The sequence below is a fragment of the Acipenser ruthenus genome, chromosome 9 (assembly GCF_902713425.1).
Source record: "Acipenser ruthenus chromosome 9, fAciRut3.2 maternal haplotype, whole genome shotgun sequence".
NCBI classification, from domain to species: Eukaryota; Metazoa; Chordata; class Actinopteri; order Acipenseriformes; family Acipenseridae; genus Acipenser; species Acipenser ruthenus.
The window spans coordinates 53,990,469-54,009,510 of record NC_081197.1 but is presented as its reverse complement, the minus strand read 5'-3'; positions in this window follow the sequence as shown (position 1 = coordinate 54,009,510).

Below are 19,042 nucleotides of genomic sequence, written 5' to 3'. Positions count from 1 at the left end.
TCAGTCTTTCAGTAAACACTGATTACTTTTCTGCCCACTCAGCAATGTAGATACCAGGTGCCAAAGTCAGTTGGTGTCAGGTGAAAGGTTACATTCTACCATACCGTAACTGCTCCTGGTTAAACACCTGGAAGTAAACCATCAATTAGAACAGTGAAAACAAGGGAGTGATTGAAACCTTTTTAAGATTTTGTGTGCACACAAAAGGCAATTTTGTTATGTATACCTAATAGATTTTCTTCGTCTTTTTATCTGTGTGAGAGGTTTCTTTGCATTATTATTATTATTATTATTATTATTATTATTATTATTATTATTATTATTTATAATAATAATAATAATAATAATAATAATAATAATAATAATAATAATAATAATAATAATATTTCTTAGCAGCTGCCTTTATCCAGGGTGACTTATAGTTACAAAGTATAACATTGCAGAAAGTGTTTGTTAGGGTTAGTTTACATTATATCAAGTTTGTGTAGACTTAATAAGATAAAATGTTTTCTTATTGCATCCTTCTGCATCTTATTTTGCTACATCAAAGGAATTTATTTGTGGTGTTGTTCTGGCATTTTGTTTTGTTACTTCTATTCAGATATACCACACAGTCTGTTGCATCTAAAATACATGTTATGTTTATAAGTACAGCAGATACAGATTGTGTCTTTTTTTCCGATTGTCGGTTTTATTGGAGTTATTTTGTTCTTATATTTCCTTAGATTCTTATGTATATATTTATATTATTCATGTTATTCATGTGTATTGTTTTTTTAAAGTGATCTTATAGTCATCTTGTCTTTTGAGTCTTCTGATGTGAATCCTCACGTGTCTAGCTTGCTCACTCACACACAAAGTTTATTCCCAAACTGGTTTATCTGCAAGATTCAAAGGTCCAAGCATCCTAACTAGTCAATTCTTTCAGAACCATGCCCAATTTCTGCCAAATGAACTAAAAATAAAACCCTTTGTGGTCCCAGGTCACTTAAAGGTGCAAAAGTAATATATAGTAGGCAAACAGTTAAGAAACTCTACAGGGGTAACATCAATTTCAATGATAGCAATGTATGGTATACTGTATGCAGCAGTCAGAAAGTGTTCATAGGTTAAGCTTTGTATAAGTGCCCATATGATAGAATTCTGCTGGCAGGATCCTTCATGATTTGTAATTAAGTGATAGGCACACACCATGTTCTTGATATGGCACAAATATCTATATAGTAAAGATTACAGTATATTCAGGATTGATCCACATTATTATTATTATTTTATTTCTTAGCAGACGCCCTTATCCAGGGCGACTTACAATTGTTACACATTAATAGGGGATTAAGTTCCTGACACGGATCATTTGCACTAACTCCCTTACCCAAAACAATAACATGTTAAAATGTCTTTCAGTATTTAGATAAAGAAGCATTGGCCTTTCTGACAGATTTCAGCTTTTCACCCTCTGGCATTTACTGACTGAATACCAGAAAACAATTAAACCTGCTAAACTTGTGATTCAAGATCATTGAGGATTCAAGTCAGAGTGCTGTGGTACAGTAAGTGAGCAAAGCATGCATTCATTTGGTCATCTTTTAATGTAAAATTACATAAGACCTTCACTTAAGTGCTCAGAGATGATACATTTCTAGTACATGTTCCATATTTCTGGGGTTAAGAATTTGGCTTTTAAAACAGCAAACCTGATCAAAGCTGGTCAAACCCCAATAAATCCTTCCTGGTCATGTCCTCCTTTTTTCCATACATACACTGTACAGTACAACGTATGCGATGACTATGAAAAGCATTCACACATATTACTGTCAACACTAAAGACTTCATTGATTGTCCACTGTTCTGGGATGAAATGCAACAAAGGGTTAACCCAAAGAAAAAAGTTAAATACAAGAGTCAAGGTTGTCTCCAAGTATACTCTTTCCGTCCTGTATTGTACAGTATATATACCTGTGATATAACTGCTTTGGTCTTTCCTGTCTTAATGAAGATCCTTTAATATAGTCACAGTTGCTTCTGAATCTGAATCTGGCTTCAACCAGATCTGTCATTTAGTGCTAGACTGTGCTATGCTATGAATCAGTGGGAGCCTTTGTGATGTAATGCTGTCACAGTAATAACATGATTTCTAATCCCAATGAAAGTGAACAGCAGAAAGATACCACTTGTGATATACTACTAAATATGTATCATGGCAATATAACAGTGGTAATGTAACAGTATTAGTTGGGGTTTGCAGGTAGCAGTGTGGAGTAGTGGTTCGGGCTCTGGACTCTTGACCAGAGGGTTGTGGGTTCAATTCCAGGTGGGGGACACTGCTGCTGTACCCTTGAGCAAGGTACTTTACCTAGATTGCTCCAGTAAAAACCCAACTGTATAAATGGGTAATTGTATGTAAAAATAATGTGTAAAAAAAAAAAAAAAAAAAAAAATGTAATTGTATGTAAAAATAATGTGATATCTTGTACCAATTGTAAGTTGCCCTGAATAAGGGAGTCTGCTAAGAAATAAATAATAATAATAAGAGACTTGTTACTTGTTTCTTTGCTTTCAGAATAGGATTCAATATGTATGCATGGTGGTCCCTTGCTTCTGCTTTGTCCAACCATCAGTGGTCACTGGCCATCACTGACACGCAACCCTTTAAACCGGAACTGAAAACACAGCATTGTGTTTGCATTCATTTCACTATATAGAATTCAATTGTTTTGTTATATAATGCCTATTTTGTCAAGGAGCTTAAAACGATGAAGCAAGTATGAAAGCAGCATGTCTAATCCAAAGTCCTTAGTGGTAAACCATCTTGTAGGTCTCTCATTGTCCCTTGTTCCATGCCTAACCTCACAAGAAACACATGCTCTCACAACCCTTCTGACATTTTGTATTCTTATGGATGAAAACATCGCCAGCTCTCCCTGCTACATCATTCTTTTCATCGCTAATATACCAAAACAGAAGCTGACATTATAATATTATATTTTCAAGAAAAAACCACATTGCTTTTTTTTTTCAAAAGGATAGTTAAAGAATAAAGGGACATAAATATCTCGCTTTGTTTTCTATTTGCTCCATTATCTTAATAGAAAGACGAATCTGTGTTTACTTTAAGTACTCGCTGCTAAAGTGGGTGAACTTCTTTCATTTGAAAAAAAAAAGAAATGTGGGAACTAAAGCAGGCTATATTGATGGTTTTGTATTGTTAGTAAGACATGTCTTTCAGAAAGTGGTAGTGGTGATGGAAAAGAATGGGAGGACTAAATGAACCTATGCATGTGCTGTATAGCCACGGCCTGTAGTCATCCTGTAACTGAACTACTCTGTTGACAGCACATCACTGGTGGTCCTTCTAGAGAATAGTTACCAGGGTTACCAAATGATGACCAATGCAGACAAAAGTGTATATGTCTAACTGCACTGATTAAGTATTTAAATGTCACATGTCATGCCAAAATGCCACAGGTTTAATTACCAAACTACTGTAGTAGAAGTTTCTAATCTAAAATTTGATTTTTTCAAATTGAAACTGTACCTTCAACACCTATATTTGTCAGCCGGGGGTTTTGAAAATTGCATTGTGGCTTACTCTGCTACACCTGGAAATAAATAAATAGGGGAATTCCACATTTTCCAAATAATTATTGTCATATCCAGAGTAACTGGACTTGATGCACGGAACATTGCACAGTTCAGTTTGTGGGTTATGATGAACCATGTGAGTGAGATCTTACTAACAGCTTTTATAAGGAGGTCCTGGTAATATAATCATCATCTTAATATTGTGACCTTGACTACCTCTCCAAGAACTATACATTTGTAATTGTGGGTCCCGGCTAAAGAGCTGTCTTAAAATAGGTGTGGTTTTTTTCCTCTAACTGGAAGAGGCTGAAAAACACTAGTAACCTCAGTGAGTCAGTGCAGAAGGAAGGAATTACATACCGGGGCTAACAGTATGGTGTGAAGCGAATCACATCAACTGAGGGAGGTGTTCCAGCAAGCGCAGAACATCCGACCACACAGTGATTTCATTCAAAGCAAATTAACAGCTACTCTTCTCTGCAAGTGAACTGCAACCAGTAAACCATTCTGAAAATAGGCACTCAATACAGTTCCCTGTTTTTGGTAAACTTGACTCACTTCTGGAAAATAAAAATCATCCATCTTCAGAACACTTAGCAATAAGAAATCAAATCAAGTCATTTTAGCTAGTGTCATCATGAGTGTACTGGAATATAAACATGTAATGTGACAGAGTTACATATACAGGCAGTTCCATTTCAGATAGCTCGTCTGGCAGATTGATGGATATGCCAGGCAACAGGGAATTATACTGGAATGTTAAAATGTTACTGAACAGACTGTAGGGTTAAACATTGTGCAATACTTTCCAGTATTCCTGGTCATAGATCAGATTTGACCAGTTATTCTCGTTTCGCAGCGGTTATGCTTTGAGTCTTCACGTCAAAATGTCTTCTGAATTCACAACATTGACAGCCTCAATCCAACCTATTCAATCAGAAATATTGCTTCCTGACTCCTCTCCCAAAGTTGTGCATGTAAAATACTAATAAAATGATGTCACAAATGCATCATAAGGCCATGCATTATACAAAACTCAGTTAAGTAATGTATTCTGGCCCTTTTCATCTTATGAGAAGATGGATTATTTTAAAAAGCCCAGGGCACAAAAGAAACAACAATAGGAAATCCACCTGTCAGTGCTATGCAGCTGGAAATAAAGAACATGAGCCTATGGGGAATCAGAATAAACAAAGGCCTGTAATAAAAACAACATGGGTTCTTACCTGGTTTTGTCAAGGCTAGTGTCTGCAAGCAACAGGTGAATAGGTTATGAGACACACAAAGGCTAATATTAAGTCATCTGCGATTTGGAACTGACTTTCTGCAAGTTACTGCCTGCTTGACAATGTCACTGCTAGGGAGGCACAGGTACCATTCCTCGGCATTGGGCTCTGTATGCAGATTCACATGCTCCTTTGCTATTGTCTGGTGTTTTAAACAACCATCCAGGTAAATTGCTTTTAAGACACTTAGGATTTTTCCAAACAATTGTAAAAAACATTATCTTGCTCTAATACGGGGAGTGAGTATCCACTGACAGATAGGAGAGAGAGGTTGTGGTCGACACGCCATGGAAAAACAAATGATTTTAAAACAAATAATAACAACATACAGTCACCTCGTTTGCATGCTCGTGTTTATTTATTCATTTAACACAAACAACATTCTATTTCTATTTCTGTTTTATATTGTAGGATGCTATTTTATATTCAGCATGATCCTTGATGGGTTAATTAATTTGAGCTTTCAAATAAGATGTTTTATTCAATACTTGAAACACTAAAAGGATTTCCTCGCTTGTTGTTTGTCAGAATGTGGCTGACAATAAAGTGTGGAAGTGATGAGGGGCTGTTTATGTTTAGCCACAAAACAAAATGCACTATTGACAATAAAATGGCGCACCATGCATTAAGGGGCTCTCATCAGGCTAGGTTTACTCTTTGAAAATCTAAATAGAATTGTTCCATTAATATTGTAGCGAGCCAGGCTGGCATCTCCCCTGTTAGCAAGAGCTGAATAAGTATGCTGTTTTAAATGTGCTAGCATTCTGTTTGTTTCAGAGAGATCTACGCGGTGAGCTGCGGGTGCATTATCAGATCTCCTAATCTGGGTATATTCAGGTCAGGAATGAAGTACATGCACAGAGCTGCGGAGTCAACTTTAAACAATCATTAAATCAATCTGCTCTTCACAGTATCCATCCTCAAGAATTGTATATCTGCTGCCATCTGTTTTCAAATAAATATGATCATATATAGCCCAAATGTTTAAAATGCCATCCGTTTATTGAGGGTATGGTATTCCGGAGATATGTGTGGTCCAGTTGTTAAAGAAAGGGGCTTGTAACCAGGAGGTCCCCGGTTCAAATCCCACTTCAGCCACTGACTCATTGTGTGACCCTGAGCAAGTCACTTAACCTCCTTGTGCTCAGTCTTTCAGGTGAGATGTAATTGTAAGTGACTTTGCAGCTGATGCATAGTTCACACACCCTAGTCTCTGTAAGTCGCCTTGGATAAAGATGTCTGCTAAATAAACACATAATAATAATATAGGGGGGTGTCTGTCTGTCTGTCCCTCTGTATGTCACATTTACATTGTTGCATAAACCTGGAGAACTGCTTTTCCAGTTGACAAGATACTTGGAATGAACATTATATACAAGGGGGTATTTGTCTATCCACATTTTCATGAAACATTTCCATTTCATTGCTTATTCTTATTCTACACTATGCTGTACATACTGTGCTGCTGATACATGCCATGATCCTCAACGTTTTCATCGTAGTGCTAGCTGTCATTATGAGTTTCCAGGCGTGGTGGGGGATGTATGTTACAGACTTGTTTGTTCCATACTTGTTTGTGTCTCTAGTACCACTGCTTCCACGACGACCACTACTCCTACAACTACGACTACTAATAAAAATAACAATACAGTCTGTGTTGTTGTGATTTGTAGAAGCTGGAAGAAATATCAGATCTTTGTCTTCTGGAATTTTACAATTATTTTTTTTTTCTTTCAAAAACGGGATGCCCTTCCTATAGTGCTGCAGGTGTTTCTGTGTTTAGAGAACATCCACGCCAAAGCAACGTCAAATTATCTGCTGTAAGACTTCTGACTGAACCTGTTTCTACAGTTATGGCAGATGGATTTATTGTCTGGACCCACCTATTGATTCTTATTCAACATGGAAATATTCCCTCTGCAACATATGAGTCACACATTTGCACTTTTTATTTTAGAAGATAATACACCTTATTATGTACATCAGAACTTTGCTAATGCACTGACCAAATACTTCATTCCAGGTCCATTGTAGGTGTCTTTACAAAGATCTGGAACACATGTTAATCTTGACTAATTAAGCCAATAATTAGTTCAATTAAGTAACTGAGAGCTCGGTTGAAACGAAAAACCAGAAGACTGTGTAACTCTCCAGGAGCAGGGTTGAAGACCCCTATGCTAGTACATTCAATTAAAAATAGGTAAAATACATAAATAAATTTAAAAAAACAGCTGAAACCAAGCATATTTAATAATTTCTGAGTTTCATTATTGCCAAAATGTGTATGTTTCTTTGAAATTGTTTAAACCCTATTCCTGTCGCAAACTTATGACATCACCCCATTGCATTCAGATATAGTATAAAATCTGAAATAAAATAAAAAAACAATAATGATTGGGGTATGATATTCTGTGAACGTCTTACAATAGTGAAAAAAAGAAGAAAAAAAGAAGAAAAAAACTTTTTGTGGTTTGTTTAAATAGACCACTGTTCAAAGAGTTTGGTTATTGATCCTGGAGCCCTGTGAAATTTTCATTAAAACGCATCCCTACTTGGAATCAGACAAGCCGGTTTAGAAATTTCAACTCCAAACTTCATGTTCAGCACTACTGGATATATGATTGTAGCTCAAATCAAACACAAAATAGTCTTTCAAGAAGCTGTTTTCTTTTAAGAAAATGATTCTGCTGATAAGACTATTATGTGGTTGAATAATAGACATGCACATTTAAATAAACTTCCCTTAAGGGCCTGTTTTGCATTGAGGAAAAGATATAAAATGATATGCTTGGACAAGAAATACGTGAACACTTAATTATTTGATTGTGACAGCGATTTATTCAAATTGTCATCTGATAAAGCAGGAATGTCCCACGAGCAAAATAAAAGTTCCTGGCAATGTACGTGTTTCAGGTGTCTTGTGTCATCTTGTAAGATGAAAACATGTTGTACTTGGATAATAACCCAACGGTCATATAAGTAACAGCTTTTATCATTCTGTATAATTGCTCCAGTATTTATTTTTCCACTTCCCTCCCAATCTCCCCAAACACCACGAAGAAGCAGCCCCCGATAAAAGGAAAGCAGAGCCAAGTCATTTTCTGAGATCATACAAGGACCCCACAAAAGTTCAAGTTTCCATCCAATTAAATTATCTAATGGTATAGCATGATAGTGCATGGTGAACTTTTATTTTAACGTTCAAAAACGTATATGAAACAAACAGAACATTTTCTGAAAAAACACTATCGTGGTATGGTGTACTACAGCAGTCTATGATAAATTATGTGCTATAGCGAAACTAATACAGTATGCAGATTTTCAAAATGTACCAATAACTTAACAAGCTAGACATTTTAAACCTGATGCATTGTTCTGCTGCCTTAACATATTGGTACTGTAAAAAAAAGGGTGTCATGACCTCAAGTGGAAACATTTGACCACATTACCATATAATTATTGGCTTCCAAGAGGAGGCACATCTTGGGGGGAAAAAAAATCACTGAAGATTTTCATTTAGCATTAATTTACATATTGTATCTTTATTATGTTGCTGATGAACAATGAGGTACCATAAGTGTAATACAACACCTGTAAAAGGTACTGAATACATCTCATGAGGGGTACGCTTCAGAAGATAAATGAGGGGTTGTTTTAGACTTATGCAGGGAGGGTGGAGGCTGGTTAACTGTGCTTGAGCAATAATACTGTACCATTAGCCTTTGCTTTGGAGTATTCTGTATATCACAAACTCAGTGACATTTGTAAGTCAAGTCGTAGCAGACATCTAAAATAGACACTAAATATTTAAATACAGCAACTGTTAATCATACAATGTTTCAGAGGACATAAGCCGATGAAGTAGTGGTAATGGAAACATAAAACTGTTTGCCAAAACACTCCTTGCAGTCAAAAGGGAAAGGCCACTTTAATTTCAAAATCATAACCCAGAAATCTTGAACATCTGCCAACGAACACTGTTCTCCATGTTTCAATTTTACAGCTCACTGCATCCGCACCTGCCTCAAGCATAAATGCTAAAAGTAAATTAGAAACATGTCTTTTATAAGAAAACAAAGTATGGCTTATTGCATATCTGTTATACTGCAATGTGTTAACCATAACTACATTTAGATATAATGGTGGGTTGGATTTGTCAGATGTTGACTTTTGGCAGTGACTGTCACTGATGTACGTTGCATTCCAACCCATTCCAGTGGAATTGCGATCTTGCTGATGGCAGGTCTGTGTGTACCCAATAAAACATGCCTTCATTCTGCAATGGTTTGGATCCCAAGATTCTGACCTGAATATAGTGTTCAACATTTGTTGGGATATTTGAAATGAAACATATGCACAGTAGTTGAATATAAATTCACTAATCCCCATAGTTCTAAAGAGCGAGGATCTTGCAAGACTGATAACAGTTGGTCAGAATATGCAAACAAACCTTATAATAAACAAGAATTCAATTGAAAAGGTTTAAGGAGTTGCCATGGCGATACTTTGCAATGTGCCTGGTGGTGCCCTCATTTTCATTTAATCCAGGCCAGGGCGGGTCACAGGACCAAGCAAAGAGATCCTACAATATATGTTTGAAATCAAATGGCTGACCTTTGCAATGATACCATGGTGTTATTTCCATGAGCTAAACAGTGGAGGATCAACATGATGCCACCCTCTAAGAGTAAGGGTTCCTGCAACACTTAGGCATCACCTTCCATGAATGACAAAGAACATTACTATAGTTTGATGTGTAACTACATTGTTATTGTTGTTGCTGCTGTTTTACACTGTGTGTATAATATACAGTATATACCAAACCTGGTTATACATCCTGGTTAAATACTGAGATGTCCCAATGAAAGGAGCCATACAGAAGCATGTTCACATAAATCAGTAAAAAAATGACAATTTTTTCTTTTTTATTAGACTGGTAAAGTTAATAAATCGCAAAACAAAATGTTAAACTTTATTTTTTCAGACAGCTTCTTCAAAATTGAACTTTTTCTATCTCTGTTGCCCTCTAGTGGTCATTGCATCACATTAAAATAGAATAAAATAATTCATAAACCAATGATGAGTAAAGTTCAAGATACATAGAAATAAATCAGTCAAATCTCTTTATTCGTTTCATTCAGCATTGATCTTTATGTTGTACCTTTGTTATATTGCTGATAAACAATGAAATACCGTAAGTGTAATACAATACCTGTAAATATACCTCATCAGGAATGGGGTAAGCTTTAGAAGATAAATAAGGGGTTATTTTAGGCTTTTGTAGGGAAGGTGGAGGGTGTAGTTAAACTTGCTTATGCAATAATACCATTAGCCTTTGCTTTGAACGATAGCAAGCCTTTCATCATTATGGCCCTGGGAGCTTCTCTGGCCACAACCAGAATGTGACTGGATAAACGTTCATAAATAACAAACAAACAGAACATTTTCTGAAAATGCTTAAACATGTCCATACGAGGCTATGAAGCAAAAACACGCAAAAGTCTATAAGGCAAAAACACTGTACTGGTAGTGCGTTTTACTACAGTGTTCTATCATAAATTCTGTGCTACACCAAAACTAAGATGTTTATCTTTTTTATTACTAAAAAATGCTGTAGTAATTATATAGCAATGCAAAAAAAAAAAAAAAATGTCATCTGCACCTGTGAGGGAAAAATACCTTAACATCTGAACATTTTAAACCTAATGCATTGTTCTGCTGCGTTAAAATACCGGTACTCTGAAAAAGGGGGTGTCATGAAGGTGTAAATATTTGACCACATTACCACAGCTCACTGAATTTTCCCATTTAGCATTAACCTATATACATTAATATATCTTCATTATATTACTGATGAACAATGAGGTACCATAAGTATAAATTTAGGGGGAAATAGTGAGTGTAGTACTCAGGACCTTTGTAGCAGCTTAGGCTCCTGGAACTCTTGGTTTTTGTGCAGACAAATCGGTTTATTACGGGAGCATTTTCTGTGATTATTTCCTAGATTTTTTATGAATCATATGATAACAAAATTACCAACACAGGACAAACAGGCACCTTTTAAAGCTAAGCAATGTACAACTGTGGCATGTGTGTGTTTATTGTATACATTATTAAAGGTACAGTAATTGTTATTAATAAATGTTCGATTATATCTATACCGGATGAGGAGGGCTTATCAAACACGCAGCCATTGTAGGTGATCAACTATTTGAGCATGCCTGCCACAGGGCTCCCCTGGGTCCTAAACCCTGCACAGTAGAGACGGGAATTACAGTAACTACAGACAGTACATGCCTTTTGGAGAAATTAAAGGTTTGCAGACATAAAGGGGTTTAACGGTAGAGTGTTTAGCAAAATACGTGAGAAAATCTGTCCCGGAAGTTATCTGGGAGACGTGTCCAAAAAATGGGAGTGTGACGGGGGACTGCCCCGTCTTTATGATCATGGTTGGGACTGGCAGGGAGGGGGTTAGAATTCCTCCCTGCCAGGAAAACATGTGAGAATGTGGCTGGAGCCTTAATTGAATAATTAGCAATTATTGATTAATTGGGCTCCAGCCACAGGGGATAAAAGCCAGGGGAGAGGCCCTGGCTGGAGAGAGTTGTAGAGAGAGTTCTGGAAGGAGAAGGAGTGTTTTGTTTGTGCTGTGTTTTTCTGTTCCAGTGAAGGCAACGCCCAGCCTGGAAACCTTTATTTTTGTAAGTTTTGCTTTTTGCTTTGTTTTTGTTTTATGTTTAAACCTTTTTGTTTGGCCCTTGTGCTGGTTTATTTTGTATTTTTGTTTATTAAAACTTTCTTTTTGAACTTTAAAACTGTCTCTGAGTCTCCAGGTGGCGCTATCCCACTCCTGACACCAACTGTGACAAGATTGACCGAGGTTTGAGACTCAGAGACAGTTTTAAAGTTCAAAAAGAAAGTTTTAATAAACAAAAATACAAAATAAACCAGCACAAGGGCCAAACAAAAAGGTTTAAACATAAAACAAAAACAAAGCAAAAAGCAAAACTTACAAAAATAAAGGTTTCCAGGCTGGGCGTTGCCTTCACTGGAACAGAAAAACACAGCACAAACAAAACACTCCTTCTCCTTCCAGAACTCTCTCTACAACTCTCTCCAGCCAGGGCCTCTCCCCTGGCTTTTATCCCCTGTGGCTGGAGCCCAATTAATCAATAATTGCTAATTATTCAATTAAGGCTCCAGCCACATTCTCACATGTTTTGCTGGCAGGGAGGAATTTTAACCCCCTCCCTGCCAGTCCCAACCATGATCATAAAGACGGGGCAGTCCCCCGTCACAGGGAGAGTCCTGGCAAATAAGGGAGAGTTGACAGGTCTGCATTAATATGTAGTGGTATAACATTGTGTCTAGGTGTTGGGGTTAGGTTATTTATTTTTGCCTACCTATATCAACTGACATTCTTCAGTTTCAACACTCATGAAGCCACGCGCTAATCGGCTTTCTGAGATGCTCAGAATCCACCGTCACATTAGCTTCCAGCTTCCCTTCATCAGGCATCCATTCCTGCAACCTCTTCCTGTTCCCGGATTCACACTTCCTCATCTGTCTCCGCTCCTCCAAACCGACAAACTTCATCAAGGCACTTTATTCAACTTTCAAAGTCATCATTTCATTCACTGTGAGCCGCCAGTCAGATACGGAAACCATGTCCTACGATTATCAACGTTTCGGTCAAAGCGTCCTCTTATCTGCCCTTTCTTTTCAATGTCAAGGTATTATTATTATTATTATTTATTTCTTAGCAGACGCCCTTATCCAGGGCGACTTACAATCGCAAGCAAATACAAATACATTCAAGTGTTACAATATAAGTCATACAATAAGAACAAGAAATACAATAATTCTCAAGTGTGACAAACCACAATTCAATAATACAGCAGATAATAGTGAAAGTTACATCAGGATATGATTAAATAGTGATAGTTACATCAGGATATGATTAAGTACAAAATACTACAGATTAAACACTTGGCAGATTACAATATTACAATATTACAATATTCTGAGGTACAGGATTAAATGCAGTAAAATAAGGTATCTCCTCAGCAGGAAAACCTGCTCCCCCTCGGACCCTCTGTTCATTGATTCCTCTCGCTCCTATCATCACTCATTGCTGGTTCTCAACCCACTTCTCCACCCTGGTCTTCAGAGCAGGCCTCCCTCCTCGGCTCTACTCCTCCCATTCATTCCGTATAGGTATGGCCACCTCCGCCACAAGGGCCAGCATCAATTACAGCCTGATCAAGAATATGGGGAGCTGGTCCTCTTCTGCGGTGGATTCTTTCATTCATTCATCCTCCTCTGATATAGTGGCAGCCCATTTTAAAATTGCTAGTATGCACGGAGTGGGAGCTTCCTGTCCGTCGGGGCCACCACAGATTTTCCCCTAATTAAGGGTTTTTTTCCTTTCCACTGAGCGGCGGGCACAAACATAGTTACACCTACTAAAATCCCTATCATACCCTGTTTGTCCCATTTGTCCTTCTGGTCTTTTGTCTATGTTATGCGTCAGCATATGCTCTTTGTCATTTGTCTCACAGTGCATGTGTTTCGCGAGGAGCTGAGGATCCATCCTTTGGGGGGAAAGTGAGTCTCACTTCCCCGACCTCAGGTCCAGGCATCTGCCTACCTTCCTTTTTAAGGGGGGGTTCTCACCGCTGTGAGTCAGAGTCCCATACTAACCTGCATGCTTTCTCTTAACTTTAGGTCCCAGGCAGCGTGAAGTCTCGGCAAATCACTGGGTTTAACGAGTACTTCCATTCGTGTCCTTGTTCCTAGGACCGATTTCCTCTCCCGAGGGTCGGCTCTTCGAGTATTAACCCTTGTATATGTTTTCGGCAGCTGGGCTTCGCCCCTGGGAATACGATGGCTACGTCACCCTCAGTCAGCAACCACTTCCTATCCTAGTTTCCAAGTCCGGGCCATTGGCCCGCTACTAAGTCTGAGCTTTGCCCGCTCCTCTGTCCTAAGTCCGTTCCTTCAGCGGAACTCTGTCCTACTAACTCCTCCTTTCTGCTTCCTCTGCCCTATCCTTACATACCCAGCTCGTGCCCCATGATCTACAGTATATGCGTCTCAAATGTGCAGCTTTCAAAGAAACAACTTATTTTCTTTTTAACACATTATATCTGGTACTACTCAGTCTTTATACCTTGTACTCAAGACAATGCATTTCCTGGGTCATTTCACATCACTAGTGTCTTCTGGGTCAAAGCATGTTACTAGCTGAAAGTCAGTCAATAGGGGAAACCGCTAGTTTGTTAATGACAGAAAAAAGCCATTGAAGGGAGGGAGACAATCTCAAGCAAGTGCAACATTAACTGAAAGCATGGCTCGCAGACAGATTTCCTTAACAATGTGTAGTAAAAGTACCAAGTGTAGCATATATTGGGAACATTCTCAGATGGTTGTTATGCCATATTTTTCATAATTACAGTAATTAAAATAATGTTTGCATTTTACAACGGATATATTTTGTTAGAAAAATGGAACTATAAGCCTATATTATTTGAATACATGTTCACACTGTAACAGAAGTACCTATGTAATTAGGACTGTTAGAATCCATAGGCCTGTGTGTTTATGTTATTGATAACCTGAATTGGCTTTCATTTACCAGTACCTGCAATATATATCAACAGATTTCACTTCCAGCTTTGATCACAGACAAACAAAGTACAGACTTAGGGCATTAAAGTAAGATAATTCCTCAGGAAATTGATAATTACTAGACACTCCCTCCATTTAAGTATACAAATTATTATTAAGCTAACATATCACAATGAATCATTATTTCCCTAAAAATAAGTTTTGATACTCTCTCTATAAATATTCATTTGTTACAAAAAATCTAATTCGAAACAAATACCATGGAAACCATATGTTTCTTTTGAGACCTATACAATGAACAGAGAAGTACAGAACAGGTAAGATTTACTGAGCAGAATAAGATATTTCAGAAGTAGCATGCTGGACTTTCAAACAATGGCATTGTTGTGTATAGTACTACATAGACGCTGACTTCCAACATTCTTCTGGAGGGTCTCATTGTGAGTACAGTAGAGTTGAAGCATATTATCAATATCATTATTGAAGCAAAAAGTTCCATGTGCTGCATGTGCAGCAGAATGAGACATGGCAAGCAGCACGCTGGCAATAGGGAGGTAAATTCCCTGTGTAGCACACATCATGCCCCTGGTCAGAGTGTTTTCTCATAGACCTTGCTTTCTGAAAATAGATACAAAGGATTTGATTTATTTTGGACGCCTTTGTAATCATACTTTTTCATCCCAAGCAGTACTTTTTTATTGTCCTTATGATACCTAAGGTAGTAAAACAATTATGTGAGCTATTACTGCAGAAACATTCTAACCTGTGATACAAACACCCTTTTTTACAAAAGCCATAATTACATGATGCTGCAGGATAATGATGGCTTGTTAAAGAACACAATGTCTAAAGTAAAAAGAAATAACACTGTTTTTGTATCTGACATTGTAAAGTTGTTATACAGTCGCAGATGCAGACGATAGTTAAAAATCACAAACATGTCACAGTGTCCTGTGGTGTCCCGTATGGCTGTCATGTGCTGTCCTCTGCTGTCTTGGATATTTCAGGACATTGAGGTTGGTGTACTGAGGCAGTGCACTCCATGGCCTCATTGTTATATATGGCTGCAGGGCTGGGAAGGGGTCATTTAAGTAAAACTATTTTAATTACCTCAAGATTTCAGGTACAAGCCTTTAAAGTAAAATGGCACTATGAATGACTGCATTCAGAAATACTCAAAAATAAGCTTAATTGACTTGAAATGTCTTAAACGATGCACGCAAGTTCGTACACTGTACTTGGTTTGATTGAATGAGTAAAATTTGTTTTAATTATAAAATTAATTTACCTTTACCATGTTAGTGCAAGGCCTGACTTCAGAATTATTAGCACAGCCCCACCTCAAATTAAATACAATGACACCCTACTCAGGACACGGACAAATTTGTTGTAAAAAATGCAGGTAAATTGAATTGTATTAAATAGGTATGAGAACAGCATAGCAGTTTGTTAGTTTTTTTTTGTTGTAAACATAGCCATAGAAACTTCTAATTTGGGAAAGGGAGAAGGCATCTGAACTGTAAATCTACCTTCCAACCTGGAAGGGCGCTAAGTAGGGATGCACCGAATCCAGGATTCGGTTTCGGATTCGGCCCGAATCGACGATGACGACTGCGTGTGTAAGTGGAATCAGGGCTGTAGTTGTTATAGGAGAAGCCAAACCCAATGATGACTGCGTGTGTAAGTGGAATCGGGGCTGTAGTTGTTATAGGAGAAGCCAAACCCAATGATGACTGCGTGTGTAAGTGGAATCAGGGCTGTAGTTGTTATAGGAGAAGCCAAACCCAATGATGACTGCGTGTGTAAGTGGAATCGGGGCTGTAGTTGTTATAGGAGAAGCCAAACCCAATGATGACTGCGTGTGTAAGTGGAATCAGGGCTGTAGTTGTTATAGGAGAAGCCAAACCCAATGATGACTGCGTGTGTAAGTGGAATCGGGGCTGTAGTTGTTATAGGAGAAGCCAAACCCAATGATGACTGCGTGTGTAAGTGGAATCAGGGCTGTAGTTGTTATAGGAGAAGCCAAACCCAATGATGACTGCGTGTGTAAGTGGAATCGGGGCTGTAGTTGTTATAGGAGAAGCCAAACCCAATGATGACTGCGTGTGTAAGTGGAATCAGGGCTGTAGTTGTTATAGGAGAAGCCAAACCCAATGATGACTGCGTGTGTAAGTGGAATCAGGGCTGTAGTTGTTATAGGAGAAGCCAAACCCAATGATGACTGCGTGTGTAAGTGGAATCGGGGCTGTAGTTGTTATAGGAGAAGCCAAACCCAATGATGACTGCGTGTGTAAGTGGAATCGGGGCTGTAGTTGTTATAGGAGAAGCCAAACCCAATGATGACTGCGTGTGTAAGTGGAATCGGGGCTGTAGTTGTTATAGGAGAAGCCAAACCCAATGATGACTGCGTGTGTAAGTGGAATCGGGGCTGTAGTTGTTATAGGAGAAGCCAAACCCAATGATGACTGCGTGTGTAAGTGGAATCGGGGCTGTAGTTGTTATAGGAGAAGCCAAACCCAATGATGACTGCGTGTGTAAGTGGAATCGGGGCTGTAGTTGTTATAGGAGAAGCCAAACCCAATGATGACTGCGTGTGTAAGTGGAATCGGGGCTGTAGTTGTTATAGGAGAAGCCAAACCCAATGATGACTGCGTGTGTAAGTGGAATCGGGGCTGTAGTTGTTATAGGAGAAGCCAAACCCAATGATGACTGCGTGTGTAAGTGGAATCAGGGCTGTAGTTGTTAGAGGAGAAGCCAAACCCAATGATGACTGCGTGTGTAAGTGGAATCGGGGCTGTAGTTGTTATAGGAGAAGCCAAACCCAATGATGACTGCGTGTGTAAGTGGAATCGGGGCTGTAGTTGTTATAGGAGAAGCCAAACCCAATGATGACTGCGTGTGTAAGTGGAATCAGGGCTGTAGTTGTTATAGGAGAAGCCAAACCCAATGATGACTGCGTGTGTAAGTGGAATCGGGGCTGTAGTTGTTATAGGAGAAGCCAAACCCAATGATGACTGCGTGTGTAAGTGGAATCGGGGCTGTAGTTGTTATAGGAGAAGCCAAACCCAATGATGACTGCGTGTGTAAGTGGAATCGGGGCTGTAGTTGTTATAGGAGAAGCCAAACCCAATGATGACTGCGTGTGTAAGTGGAATCGGGGCTGTAGTTGTTATAGGAGAAGCCAAACCCAATGATGACTGCGTGTGTAAGTGGAATCGGGGCTGTAGTTGTTATAGGAGAAGCCAAACCCAATGATGACTGTGTGTGTAAGTGGAATCGGGGCTGTAGTTGTTATAGGAGAAGCCAAACCCAATGATGACTGTGTGTGTAAGTGGAATCGGGGCTGTAGTTGTTATAGGAGAAGCCAAACCCAATGATGACTGCGTGTGTAAGTGGAATCGGGGCTGTAGTTGTTATAGGAGAAGCCAAACCCAATGATGACTGCGTGTGTAAGTGGAATCAGGGCTGTAGTTGTTATAGGAGAAGCCAAACCCAATGATGACTGCGTGTGTAAGTGGAATCGGGGCTGTAGTTGTTATAGGAGAAGCCAAACCCAATGATGACTGCGTGTGTAAGTGGAATCGGGGCTGTAGTTGTTATAGGAGAAGCCAAACCCAATGATGACTGCGTGTGTAAGTGGAATCAGGGCTGTAGTTGTTATAGGAGAAGCCAAACCCAATGATGACTGCGTGTGTAAGTGGAATCGGGGCTGTAGTTGTTATAGGAGAAGCCAAACCCAATGATGACTGCGTGTGTAAGTGGAATCGGGGCTGTAGTTGTTAGAGGAGAAGCCAAACCCAATGATGACTGCGTGTGTAAGTGGAATCGGGGCTGTAGTTGTTATAGGAGAAGCCAAACCCAATGATGACTGCGTGTGTAAGTGGAATCAGGGCTGTAGTTGTTATAGGAGAAGCCAAACCCAATGATGACTGCGTGTGTAAGTGGAATCGGGGCTGTAGTTGTTAGAGGAGAAGCCAAACCCAATGATGACTGCGTGTGTAAGTGGAATTGGGGCTGTAGTTGTTAGAGGAGAAGCCAAACCCAATGATGACTGCGTGTGTAAGTGGAATCGGGGCTGTAGTTGTTATAGGAGAAGCCAAACCCAATGATGACTGCGTGTGTAAGTGGAATCAGGGCTGTAGTTGTTATAGGAGAAGCCAAACCCAATGATGACTGCGTGTGTAAGTGGAATCAGGGCTGTAGTTGTTATAGGAGAAGCCAAACCCAATGATGACTGCGTGTGTAAGTGGAATCAGGGCTGTAGTTGTTATAGGAGAAGCCAAACCCAATGATGACTGCGTGTGTAAGTGGAATCGGGGCTGTAGTTGTTAGAGGAGAAGCCAAACCCAATGATGACTGCGTGTGTAAGTGGAATCGGGGCTGTAGTTGTTAGAGGAGAAGCCAAACCCAATGATGACTGCGTGTGTAAGTGGAATCAGGGCTGTAGTTGTTATAGGAGAAGCCAAACCCAATGATGACTGCGTGTGTAAGTGGAATCGGGGCTGTAGTTGTTATAGGAGAAGCCAAACCCAATGATGACTGCG